Source organism: Oryctolagus cuniculus (assembly GCF_964237555.1).
Source record: "Oryctolagus cuniculus chromosome 17 unlocalized genomic scaffold, mOryCun1.1 SUPER_17_unloc_3, whole genome shotgun sequence".
Taxonomy (NCBI): Eukaryota; Metazoa; Chordata; class Mammalia; order Lagomorpha; family Leporidae; genus Oryctolagus; species Oryctolagus cuniculus.
Window position 1 is genome coordinate 695083 of NW_027208204.1, and position 13132 is coordinate 708214.

Genomic DNA, 13132 nt, shown 5'->3' on the forward strand with positions numbered 1-13132 from the left:
CTGCTCCCCGCACAAAATGGAGCCGGCCCAGGGCGCCACCGAGAGGGACCCCGACCGTGCCCCGCCGGCAGCCCTCTTCTGCCTCGGACTCGGAGTTCAAGGGTGATGAGCGGGAGGCGGCCTGGCCAGCGTACCGCCCTCCTCGTTCGGCGCACAAAGAGCAGCGCTGCGGCCTCGCAGGCGCCCGCCCGGCCCAGGTCCAGGTCCAGGCGGGCGGGTTGGAGGGTAGTGCCCAGGCCAAGGCGGAATTGGCTGAGGGGATGGTGCTGGAACGGTTTTAACTAAAACACTGTAGTTAATTTAATTAAAGGACGGAAATCCTTTAGGATCTTTACACCACCCACCTGTGACTGTTTTCCTCTTCGTTTGAACCAAGTCATTTTTCTCTTCGAATTGTTACTTATCATACATAATTGGTGATGGTCCTCTAACAGTTCAGAGACTATGTCTTATTTTTCTATTAGATTTCAGAATTCATAGCTAGTGTGAAGTGATGTGTAACACCCAGTGTTTTCAGATGTAAACTGAAGGCAAGTTTGAGTAGGTGCTCTTATTGTAGAGTGTTGTCCTGGCTGTTTTTAGCTTAACCTAGAAGCAGACAGATGTTTGTGCATAAAACAGACTGCAGAAACCTATTGTATACCTTCCTTTACCATGATTTCAAACTGCATTGATAAAACCTGTAGATGCCCTGAGCTAAACTTCAGAAGAGGAGTCTGAATGCCATTCACTCTGTTAAAAGCATGTTAGAAATGACTTGTAAAATACTATGTTTTCTATTCTTATTTAAGCCAAGACAATTTACTAACATGTATTTTTCAAATTAGCTAATACACTTCAATTATGAAAGTTATAAATCCATTTTGTAACGTTGTTTAACAGTTAACATTATGTAAATTTCAAACTTTTCTTGCCCTAAGTAATTGGTGAACTGTTTCTTTAGATAGAAAATGTATTGTGTTTTTACATATATGGTGACATCTAATACGTATAGTATATATTATTTATGCATGTATTTAAAATGCATAAAGAACCATATCCAGATTATTTTAGTGGCTAGTTTACATTACTTATTGATATACCTCTAAAATTACAGTTGTATCCTAGAAACTTACTGTCAGTTAAATTATTACTCAAACAAATGAAATGTGTTACCTTAAAACATTTTTAGATATTGGTACTGTTTGATCATTTAAAGCTCCTTAGGTAAAGTATGATTGGAAAACATCCTGAGCATTCTTGTTACAGTTATGGCTGCCTAGCAACTTAGTTCAAAATCAGAATAGCAATGAAAAGCATCGTAGTAAACTCCCTCGCACCCTTTATTGTTATTTTTGGGCAACACTACACATATGTTCTGGTGAATGTATTATCATTACGTTTATTTAAATCCTTGATAAAATCATTACTTATTTTATTTTGCTTACCTAGAAATTAGATTCAGAGGTAAAGCAACCTTTGTTTGTAATTATTAGTTGGTATTCTCTTGTGTCACCAAATGTGTTATGGGGAATGGGGAGAGTACCACTCAGAGACTGAATTTGGGTAGAACTTTATTGATGAGTCACAGACTGACCAGCCAGGGACACAGTACAGACTTGGGAGCCACATTGTGTTGCTGGTTCCCTGTCTAGCAAGACTTATATGGGGCAAAATCACAATGTAGGTGGCAGGGTTCGGTTACAATTTTCTGGTGTAATAAGTAGGGGTTTTCAACTATGTTTGCATGAGCTAATGACATTTCTTGGAATTGGCAAGGTTACAGAGGAACTGGCTGTCTTTCAGCTAGGATGTGGTTAGGCAATAGGACATTTCACAGGGTACATGCAACATATAATTTTTTTCTTAACTGCATGGGTGGGGGTAGGTCACTTCTTGGTCATAAGTATTCAACATGGCATTTGTCCTGCTCTCTCTAACATATGTTTATATCATGTAACAGCTTAGATGAAATATGGAGCTTTCTGTCTCTCTTTGATTTCTCCTGGTTACCAGTATTAATCCCCTCCAAATGTTTCACACAAATGAAAACTCTACAGGATGTAGCCCATTGCATGTACAATTTTCCAGAATTACAAGTTCTGTCTGTTCTTTTGTAAACCTTTCAATACTCCAACAGTTTCTTTCCAAAATAAAAGTCTGGAATCATCCATACTAAAATTAAGAATTTATAAATGGGAGGAACGAATGTTTTCATAAACATTTGCTATAATTAATTTTAACCAGAGGATTGAGGATACAAAGCAGTTTTTCCTACTCCAAAACTTTATTGCCTTTTTCCCATATAGCAGACTCTGAAATCTTTTTTAATATGGTTAGTGAACTTATACTCCTTATTTAGTATATTTTTGAAAAAAAAAACTGCTTTTTTTTCCTTATTGCCATCTCATGTACCTTGAAAGTTAAATTTAATCTGATATTTTCATTTTGTAGCAGTTATAAACCAGAAAAGACTTTTGTAATTTTGTAATTTCTTAGCAAGATAAAAATTCTTCTTTTAAAGATCAAGTTTCAATTATTTGAAGGATTTTATATTTGATTTGATAAACAGAAGCTTTAAGAAGAAATGGTGGGGCGGAGCCAAGATGGCGGAATAGTGAGGACGCGCACCGATAGTCCGGAAAAATTTAGTTTAATAAAAGGGGAGTTACGGTAGCCTCAGAAAAAGGACCAGAAAAAAATTTCAGAGGAAACTCTTCTGGATCTAGTGGCTGTGAATCGGAGGACCTACAGGGAGAACAAGGTCACCCACCATGCGGAAGCCGAGCCGTGGGAGCCACAGGGTCTGCGTGCCAGTGCAGGAAGGGGAGTGCATGTCACACAGACACCAGCGGGGAGAGTTGGGATGCCCAGGGCTCCGAGTCCACACATCGGCGCTGGAAGGGGAGGTGAGCTCAATAACCCGAGACATTGGTGGGGAAACGGGGGTCAGAATCTAGAGGGGAGCCAGAAAGTGCACCAGACTCACTACCAGAGAGAAAGAAAAAAAAGCTTGGGGGTTTCTCTTTCCCCTAACCTTGAAAAGGTTGCAAGGCTGCAAGGCTTGAAGAGTTTGCAAGAGACAAAGAGCAGGCCCCCTCTCTGGATTTACATAACAACAGGGGAGAGCTAAGGAACTGAGTCACTACAATTCAGTAGCCTAGGCAACCCAGTGGGAGTCCAGAGGAGAAACAGAGCCTGCACAGACTCTTTGGGTAGAAGCCAGAGATTGGAAGCTAAATACCATCAATTCTGCACAGCCGTGCTGTGCAGTATTACTTACCCCCTGAATAAATAAAATAAATAAATAAATAAAAAGAGAGAGATTTACCACGCATAACCTGAGGGTGTCACCTTTGCACACCGGAACCTGGAAGAACCAAGCAGAGCTCTCAGGCCACACCCATCTCAAGCCTCCAAGGCTCCTCCAACAGCAGGCAGTCCACTTAACACAGACATAGTATAAAAAAAAACGCACAGTGACGAAAGAAGAATTAACTATGCCAACCAATAAACACAGAAATCGAGGGAAAAAGATCAATGATGACACTATGATGCCTCCACATAAAGAAAATACCCCAAGCCAAGATTATGAAGATGATGAGATAGAAGAAATGCAAGATACAGATTTCAAAAAAATTAGGATATGATCATTTAGAAGTTTTCAAAAGCAAATCCTTGAACTACAGAAATCCTTATTGGACAGAATTGAAAATCTCTCTTGTGAAAATGAAATTTTAAGGAAGAATCAAAATGAAATGCAGAAACTAGTAGAACAGGAAAGTGTGATAGTGAAGAGAAATCAAAATGAAATGAAGAGCTCAATAGATCAAATGACAAATACATTAGAAAGCCTTAAAAACAGAATGGGTGAAGCAGAAGAGAGAATATTGGACTATTGGACTTAGAAGATAGAGCACAGGAAAACATACAGTCAAACCAAAGAAAAGAAGAGGAAATTAGAAATCTAAAAAATATTGTTGGGAATCTACAGAATACTATTAAAAAACCCAACATTCGGGTTCTAGGAGTTCCTGAAGGCATGGAGAGAGAGAAAGGATTAGAAGGCCTTTTTAGTGAGATACTAGCAGAGAACTTTCCGGATTTGGAGAAGGACAGAGACATCCTAGTACAGGAAGCTCATAGAACCCCCAGTAAACATGACCAAAAGAGATCCTCACCACGACACGTGGTAATTAAACTTACCACAGTGAAACATAAAGAAAAGATCCTAAAATGTGCAAGAGAGAAACGTCAGATTACTCTCAGAGGATCTCCAATTAGACTCACAGCTGACTTCTCATCAGAAACCCTACAAGCTAGGAGGGAATGGCGAGACATAGCACAGGTGCTAAGATAGAAAAATTGCCAGCCCAGAATATTATATCCTGCTAAGCTCTCATTTGTGAATGAAGGTGAAATAAAGACCTTTCATAGCAAACAGAAATTGAAAGACTTTGTGGCCACTCGTCCGGCCCTGCAAAAGATGCTTAAAGATGTGCTACACTCAGAAACACAGAAACACGGCCATCAATATGAAAGAAGGGAAAGGAAGAACACCTACCAGTAAAAGAGCATGGGAAGCTCAAAGCATATACTAGAAAATATCTCCGGGAAAATGGCAGGGCAAAGTCACTATGTATCAATAGTCACATTAAACATTAATGGTCTGAATTCTTCAGTTAAAAGACACCGATTGGCTGATTGGCTCAAAGAACACAACCCAACTATTTGTTGCCTACAAGAGACACATCTCTCTAACAAAGATGCATGCAGACTGAAAGTGAAAGGTTGGAAAAAGATATTCCATGCCAACAGAAACCAAAAAAAAGCAGGTGTAGCCATATTAATATCAGACAAAATAAACTTTAATACAAAAACTGTTAAGAGAGACAAAGAGGGACACTATATAATGATTAAGGGTTCAATTCAACAGGAAGATGTAACTATTATAAATGGATATGCACCTAATTACAGGGCACCGGTCTATTTAAAAGATATGTTAAGGGACTTAAAGGGAGATTTAGACCCCAATGCAATAGTACTGGGGGACTTCAATACTCCACTCTCAGAAATAGACAGATAATCCAGACAGAAGATCAACAAGCAAACAGCAGATTTAATCGACACTATTGCCCAAATGGATCTAACAGATATCTACAGAACTTTCAATCCTACATCTAAAGACTTCACATTCTTCTCAGCAGTGCATGGAACCTTCTCTAGGATTGATCACATACTAGGCCATAAAGCAAGTCTCAGCAGATTTAAAAGAATTAGAATCATACCATGCAGCTTCTCAGACCACAGTGGAATGAAGCTGGAAATTAGCAACTCAGGAAGCCCCAGAAAGTACGCAAACACATGGAGACTGAACAACATGCTCCTGAATGAACACTGGGTCATTCAAGAAATCAAAAGAGAAATCAAAAACTTTCTGGAAGTAAATGAAGACAACAACACAACATATCAAAACTTATGGGATACAGCAAAAGCAGTATTGAGAGGCAAATTTATAGCAATAGGTGCCTATATCAAGAAATTGGAAAGTTACCAAATAAATGAGCTTTCAGCGCATCTCAAGGACCTAGAAAAACTGCAGCAAACCAAACCCAAATCTAGTAGGAGAAGAGAAATAATTAAAACCAGAGAAGAAATTCACAGGATTGAATCCAAAAAAACACTACAAAAAATCAGCCAAGCGAGAAGCTGGTTTTTTGAAAAAATAAACAAAATTGACACCCCATTGGCCCAACTAACTAAAAAAAGAAGAGAAAAGACCCAAATCAATAAAATCAGAGATGAAAAAGGAAATGTAACAACAGACACCACAGAAATAAAAAGAATCATCAGAAATTACTACAAGGACCTGTATGCCAGCAAACAGGAAAATCTATCAGAAATGGATAGATTCCTGGACACATGCAATATACCAAAATTGAACCATGAAGACATAGAAAACCTAAGTAGACCCATAACTGAAACAGAAATTGAAACAGTAATAAAGGCCCTCCCAACAAAGAAAAGCCCAGGACCAGATGGATTCACTGCTGAATTCTACCAGACATTTAAAGAAGAACTAATCCCATTTCTTCTCAAACTATTCAGAACAATCGAAAAAGAGGGAATCCTCCCAAATTCTTTCTATGAAGCCAGCATCACCTTAATCCCTAAGCCAGAGAAAGATGCAGCACTGAAAGAAAATTATAGACCAATATCCCTGATGAACATAGATGCAAACATCCTCAATAAAATTCTCGCCAATAGAGTACAACAACACATCAGGAAAATCATCCACCCAGACCAAGTGGGATTCAACTCTGGTATGCAGGGATGGTTCAACATTCGCAAATCAATCAATGTGATTCACCACATTAACAAACTGCAAAATAAAAAACATATGATTATCTCAATTGATGCAGAGAAAGCATTTGATAAAATTCAACACCCTTTCATGATGAAAACTCTAAGCAAATTGGGTATAGAAGGAACATTCCTCAATACAATCAAAGAAATTTATGAAAAACCCACAGCCAGCATCCTATTGAATGGGGAAAAGTTGGAAGCATTTCCACTGAGATCTGGCACCAGGCAGGGATGCCCACTCTCACCACTGCTACTTAACATAGTTCTGGAAGTTTTAGCCAGAGCCATCAGACAAGAAAAAGAAATTAAAGAAATACAAATCGAGAAGGAAGAAGTCAAACTATCCCTTTTTGCAGACGATATGATTCTTTACTTAGAGGATCCAAAGAACTCCACTAAGAGACTATTGGAACTCATAGAGGAGTTTGGCAAAGTGGCAGGATATAAAATCAATGCACAAAAATCAACAGCCTTTGTATACACAAGCAATGCCATGACTGAGAAAAAACTGCTAAGATCAATCCCATTCACAACAGCTACAAAAACAATCAAATACCTTGGAATAAACTTAACCAAGGATGTTAAAGATCTCTACAATGAGAATTACAAAATCTTAAAGAAAGAAACAGAAGAGGATACCAAAAAATGGAAAAATCTTCCATGTTCATGGATTGGAAGAATCAACATCATTCAAAATGTCCATTCTCCCAAAAGCAATTTATAGATTCAATGCAATGCCAATCAGGATACCAAAGACATTCTTCTCAGGTCTAGAAAAAATGATGCTGAAATTCATATGGAGGCACAAGAGACCTCGAATATCTAAAGCAATCTTGTACAACAAATACAAAACCAGAGGCATCTCAATAACAGATTTCAGGACATACTACAGGGCAGTTGTAATCAAAACAGCATGGTACTGGTACAGAAACAGATGGATAGACCAATGGAACAGAATTGAAACACCAGACATCAACCCAAACATCTACAGCCTACTTATATTTCATCAAGGATCTAAAACCAATTCCTGGAGCAAGGACAGTCTATTCAATAATTGTTGCTGGGAAAACTGGATTTCCACGTGCAGAACCATGAAGCAAGACCCCTACCTTACACCTTACACAAAAATCCACTCAATGTGGATTAAAGACCTAAATCTACGACCTGACACCATCAAGTTACTAGAGAACATTGGAGAAACCCCTCAAGATATTGGCACAGGCAAAGAGTTTCTGGAAAAGACCGGGAGGCACAGGCAGTAAAAGCCAAAATCAACTATTGGGATTGCATCAAATTGAAGTTTCTGTACTGCAAAAGAAACAGGAGAGTGAAGAGACAACCAACAGAATGGGAAAAAAATATTTGCAAACTATGAAACAGATAAAGGGTTAATAACCAGAATCTACAAAGAGATCAAGAAACTCCACAAAAACAAAACAAACAACCCACTTAAGAGATGGGCCAAGGACTCAATAGACATTTTTCAAAAGAGGAAATCCAAATGGCCAACAGGCACATGAAAAAATGTCAAGATCACTAGCAATCAGGGAAATGCAAATCAAAACCACAATGAGGTTTCACCTCACCCCGGTTAGAATGGCTCACATACAGAAATCTACCATCAACAGATGCTGGCGAGGATGTGGGGAAAAAGGGACACTAACCCACTGTTGGTGGGAATGCAAACTGGTCAAGCCACTATGGAAGTCGGTCTGGAGATTCCTCAGAAACCTGAAGATAACCCTACCATTAGACCCAGCCATCCCACTCCTTGGAATTTACCCAAAGGAGTTTAAATTGGCAAACAAAAAAGCGGTCTGCAGCCTAATGTTTATTGCAGCTCAATTCACAATAGCCAAGACCTGGAACCAACCTAAATGCCCATCAACGGTAGACTGGAGAAAGAAATTATGGGATATGTACTCTTTAGAATACTATACCGCAGTAAGAAACAACGAAATCCAGTCATTTGCAACAAAATGGAGGAATCTGGAATACATCATGCTGAGTGAAATAAGCCAGTCCCAAAGGGACAAATACCATATGTTCTCCCTGATCGGTGACAACTGACTGAAAAGCACAAAGGAAGCCTCCTGAAGTGAAATGGACACTATGAGAAATGGTGACTTGATCAGCATAGCCCTGACTGTTAATGAACAACTTAATACATTATCCCTCTTAGTATTTTTTTGTCTGTTCTACTTAATATGACTGGTTTAATTCTGTAATTATCACACAGTTATTCTTAAGTGTTGAAAATTAACTGAAATGTGATCCCTGTTAAACATAAGAGTGGGAATAAGAGAGGGAAGAGATGTATAATTTGGGACATGCTCAAGCTGACTTGCCCCAAATGGTAGAGTTAGAAACATACCAGGGGATTCCAATTCAATCCCATCAAGGTGGCATGTACCAATGCCATCTCACTATTCCAAGTGATCAATTTCAGTTCACAATTGATCATAATGAAAGGACTAAGAGTCAAAGGGAGCACATAAACAAGTCTAGTACCTGCTAATACTAACCGATAGAATAAATCAAAGGGAGAGTGATCCAACATGGGAAGCGAGATACTCAGCAGACTCATAGAATGGCAGATGTCCTAAACAGCACTCTGGCCTCAGAATCAGCCCTAAAGGCATTCGGATCTGACTGAAAAGCCCATGAGGGTATTTCAGGCATGGAAAGCCAAGACACTCTGGCAAAAAAAAAAAAAAAAGACCTAAATGAAAGATCTCTGTGAGTGAGATCCCAGTGGAAAGAACAGGTCTTCAAAGAAGGAGGTACCTTTCTCTGAAGGGAGGAGAGAACCTCCACTTTGACCATGACCTTGTCTAAAAAAGATAAGAGTCGGAGAACTCAGAGGGCTTCTATAGCCTTGGAAACTCATGACTGGAGCATAGGTAGATTACTGATGCCATAGACAGGAGTCTCAATTTGTAAAGTCAACAACAGGAGTCACTGTGCACTTACTGCTCATGTAGGATCTCTGTCCTTAATGTGCTGTACATTGAGATTTAATGCTATAACGAGTACTCAAACAGTATATTTCACTTTGTGTTTCTATGGGGGTGCAAACGGTTGAAATCTTTACTTAATGTATACTAAGCTGATCTTCTGTAAAAAAAAAGAAATTATCAATTCCCAACTTGACTCTCACTGGGATTAAACATGACAATAGGTCTGATCTGATTTCATCATCATTTAAAAAAATCATCTATTATTTTTCACTTTATGTTTTTGTGTGGGAGCAAACTGTTGAAATCTTTACTTAATGTATATTAAACTGATCTGTATATTAAGATAATCGAAAATGAATCTTGATGTGAATGGAAGGGGAGAGGGAGTGGGAAAGGGGAGGGTAGTGGGTGGGAGGGACGGTATGGGGGGGGAAGCCATTGTAATCCATAAGTCGTACTTTGGAAATTTATATTCATTAAATAAAATTTTAAAAAAAGAAATTTTATGAAGTCACTAAAAAAAAAAGAAGAAATGGTGAGATGTAAATAATCATAATCCTTAATTTTAAGGATAGAGAAGGCTCATATTTAAAATATATACCATAGTGCTTATTCTGTGCTGGTTATGGAATATTTCACAGGAATTGGCTGCAGTGTGTGAATATGTTGTTGGAAATTTCCGTTTAGAGAGACAAAGGCAAACTTTAGTTCTTTCTGGTTTATTATAATACTGCTAACTTTTAAAAAATAAAGTGAAGTTTACCTTGCCTAAGTTTTCAAGAAATCAACAACAAATACACAGCTGGATTAAATAATAAATATTTAGCTTTTTTAGTCACCATTTACTCATGCTGTAATCCATCCTAGGAATCTTTTTGACCCTTTTTTTGAGGAGAAAGCAAAAGAGGAAGAAGAAAGAAAACCTGAAAGTGTACCTTGCAAAATGAGTTAAAGGTTTAATAAGTGGACACAGTCCATTTTCCATCCTCCTGAGCACTTTGGCACAGCTGTAAAGATCTTGAAGAGAACAAATGTTCTTGACTAATTTGTCAACTGTAAAATGTGTACAGAAAAATAGGTAGCTATCACTAAAATTACACTTCAGCTTTCAGTAACCATTTAATGAGTAGCATAATTATATAAGTATGGAGACGTAAGTACTCTACTCAATAATTAAAAATAATCTCATCTTTACACTGAAAGCTCTGTAATTACTATTTGACTTCACCAGGACCACTGTGGGAATCTCCAGGGGCACGCTGAGTTGTTCAGAGTGGATTAAAATCATAAGATAAAATTGGATAAATTATTAAGCTTTAAATATTACAAGAATGAATGTATCCTGATATTTGGAAGTTACATAGTAGGAATTTGCAGTCTAAAACCAGATTCTGATGTTTATTCTTTTCTCTTTGCCATGAAAGTGATTTTATTTCCTATGATTTTAAAAACAGATTTATTTGAAAGGCAGAGTTACAGAGAGAGAGAGAAATCTCGCATCTGCTGGGTTACTCCCCAGATGGCCACAACAGCTGGGGCTGGACCAAGCTGAAGCCAGGAGCCGGGAGCTTCTTCCAGGTCTCCCATGGGGGTGCAGGGGCCCAGGCCATAGAGGGAGCTGGATCAGAAGTGGAGTAACCAGGCCTCAAATCTGTATCCCATATGGCAAGTGGTGGCCTTACCCGCTATGCCACAGTGCTGACCCCTGGTATCAGCCCTTTCTTACCTGGCCTGAGTTATGCCTGGTGTAGCACCACTGTGGCCAGGAGCTTGAAGCTGAGCTGAACGCCTCACCCAGCACACACAGGCTGCACCCACCGCACAACTACAATCCCAGAGCACCCACAGGGGACTGCTGGGAGCCCAGGATTTACAACAATCAGTGATCAATGCATCCCACACAGGACATTAGGCAGTGCGGGCTATGGACTCCCAGTATGGCTTCCTGCCCTGGGGCCTCCTGCCCTGGAGTTTGCAACCCAGTGCAAATAGCTTAATATTTGCTTTCAGAGGCATGGCCTGAGGTGCTTGGTTCCCCATGGTTCCTTCATCACCTTCTCATCCCAAGTATAGCCCTCTAGTGGTTCTGTGTGGGAGGTACAGAGGCTGGACCATTATGGGCTATCTCAGCATCTGGATCCGATGTACTCTAGGCTTGGCAGTAGGCTCAAGGCTCAGCACTTAAATCATTCATAGCAGTTTGGAAAGAGCACAGGGAGATTCCCCCCAAGAAAAGGGAAAAGCTTGCAGGAAAGATTCTGAAAAATAAGATTAAGGAGGGCCTCTGCCTGCTCAGATGGCATGCCTTGGGCTGCTTCCCTCTTGCAAAATCAGCATCCCCTTGGGCAAGTGTAACTGCACATTTAAGACTGCACCCACCCCCGCTATCATTCAGACTTCTGTACAAAATATTTCTATAGAAAAACACCAGGGGCTGGGGCTGTGGCACAGCGGGTAAAGCCACCGCCTGCAGTGCTGGCATCCCACATGGGCGCCAGTTCATGTCCCAGCTGCTCCACTTCTGATCCAGCTCTCCGCTGTGGCCTGGGAAAGCAGCAGAAGGTGACCCAAGTCCCTGGGCCCCTGCACCCGCATGGGAGACCTGGAGGAAGCTCCTGGCTGCTGGCTTCAGATTGGCACTGCCATTGCAGCCCTCTGGGGAATGACCCAGCGGAGGGAAAACCTCTCTCTCAGCCTCCTGTCCTTATAAACACGTGAGAACTCCATGGAATGGGATCCCTGCAGCCGCAGCTAATGCAGGAACACCTGGGGCACCTTCACGCAGGTCACTCATCACACCCAATAGCTCTCAAGCCTCAGGGACTGTTAGGGGGGTCCCAGGTATGGCCTTGGCATTGTCAGTGAGCTTGCTTAAAGCAGGCCTCCATCCCAGTTTCTGGTGCTTTCTCAGAACGTTTAAGAGACAAGCAGTTAATTATTACTTCACAAAGGCGGCTGTAACAAGTTGTCAAGACAGCAGCTGAAAAAATCCTGGGGTGCGTGTCCTGGCCCCTTAGGCTAGGCTGTAGTGTCTGATGGCAGCGGTCCGTAGCAGGGTTCTGGTTCAAGCCCCAGTTCCTCTGTTTCCACTCCAGCTCCCTGCTAATGCATCCAGGAAGCTGGCGGTGATGAGCCACCCGTGCCTCCCACGTGCAAGCTCTCAACCCCACCTGGCCCAACCCTGGCTGCTGTGGGCATTTGGGGAGTGACCTGACAGATGCAAGATTCTCTCTCTCTCTCCCCCACCCCACCTCCGTGTAAATAAATAAATCTTAAAGCAATTTAAAAACTTTTCTTTTTTAAGGTGGACACTGTGCAGTGAGTGAAGCTACCTCTTGTGTGGTGAGGATCTTGTTCCCGTGTGGTGTCTGGAGGCCCCAGGTGCCTGACTTACAGGCATGGCACCAGAAAACATGGAAACTTATTCCCAGCTGCACTTCGCCTGAACTAGTCATTTCTGAACAATTCCATATGAGAAGCAGGTGCCTTGTAGTTATAGGAGGCAGATGGTAGGAGTTTTCTCTTATTCACAGTGGCATGCAACCTTTAAACAATAAACGCTCGTGTCTGCAGAAATCTACATTTTTTGGCCAACATAAGGTTCCATTTATTTTCTTAGAAAAATATCAATATTTTTATAGATCCTGTATAAAAAATCTTTTGTGAGTTAACTCGCACCCACAGGTTATGAAGACAGCAAGTGCAGACAGATCAAGGCTGGCAACAAGCCCAGTCTTTGGATCTCTCTCGTATACCAGGCCCTGTACACTCAACATCCAAAATCCTGCTCCTGGTTCCTCAGGGCTGGGGGGGGGGCTGCTGGTGGG

The 13132-nt window shown here is 40.8% G+C and overlaps 1 long non-coding RNA gene across 1 annotated transcript in view; it reads left to right on the forward strand.

Annotated features, from left to right (window-relative positions):
* The window catches only part of LOC138847903 (uncharacterized), an 89904-nt gene that overhangs the window by 40485 nt on the left and 36287 nt on the right, over positions 1–13132 (forward strand). The gene's annotated exons all lie outside the window — the stretch shown is intronic.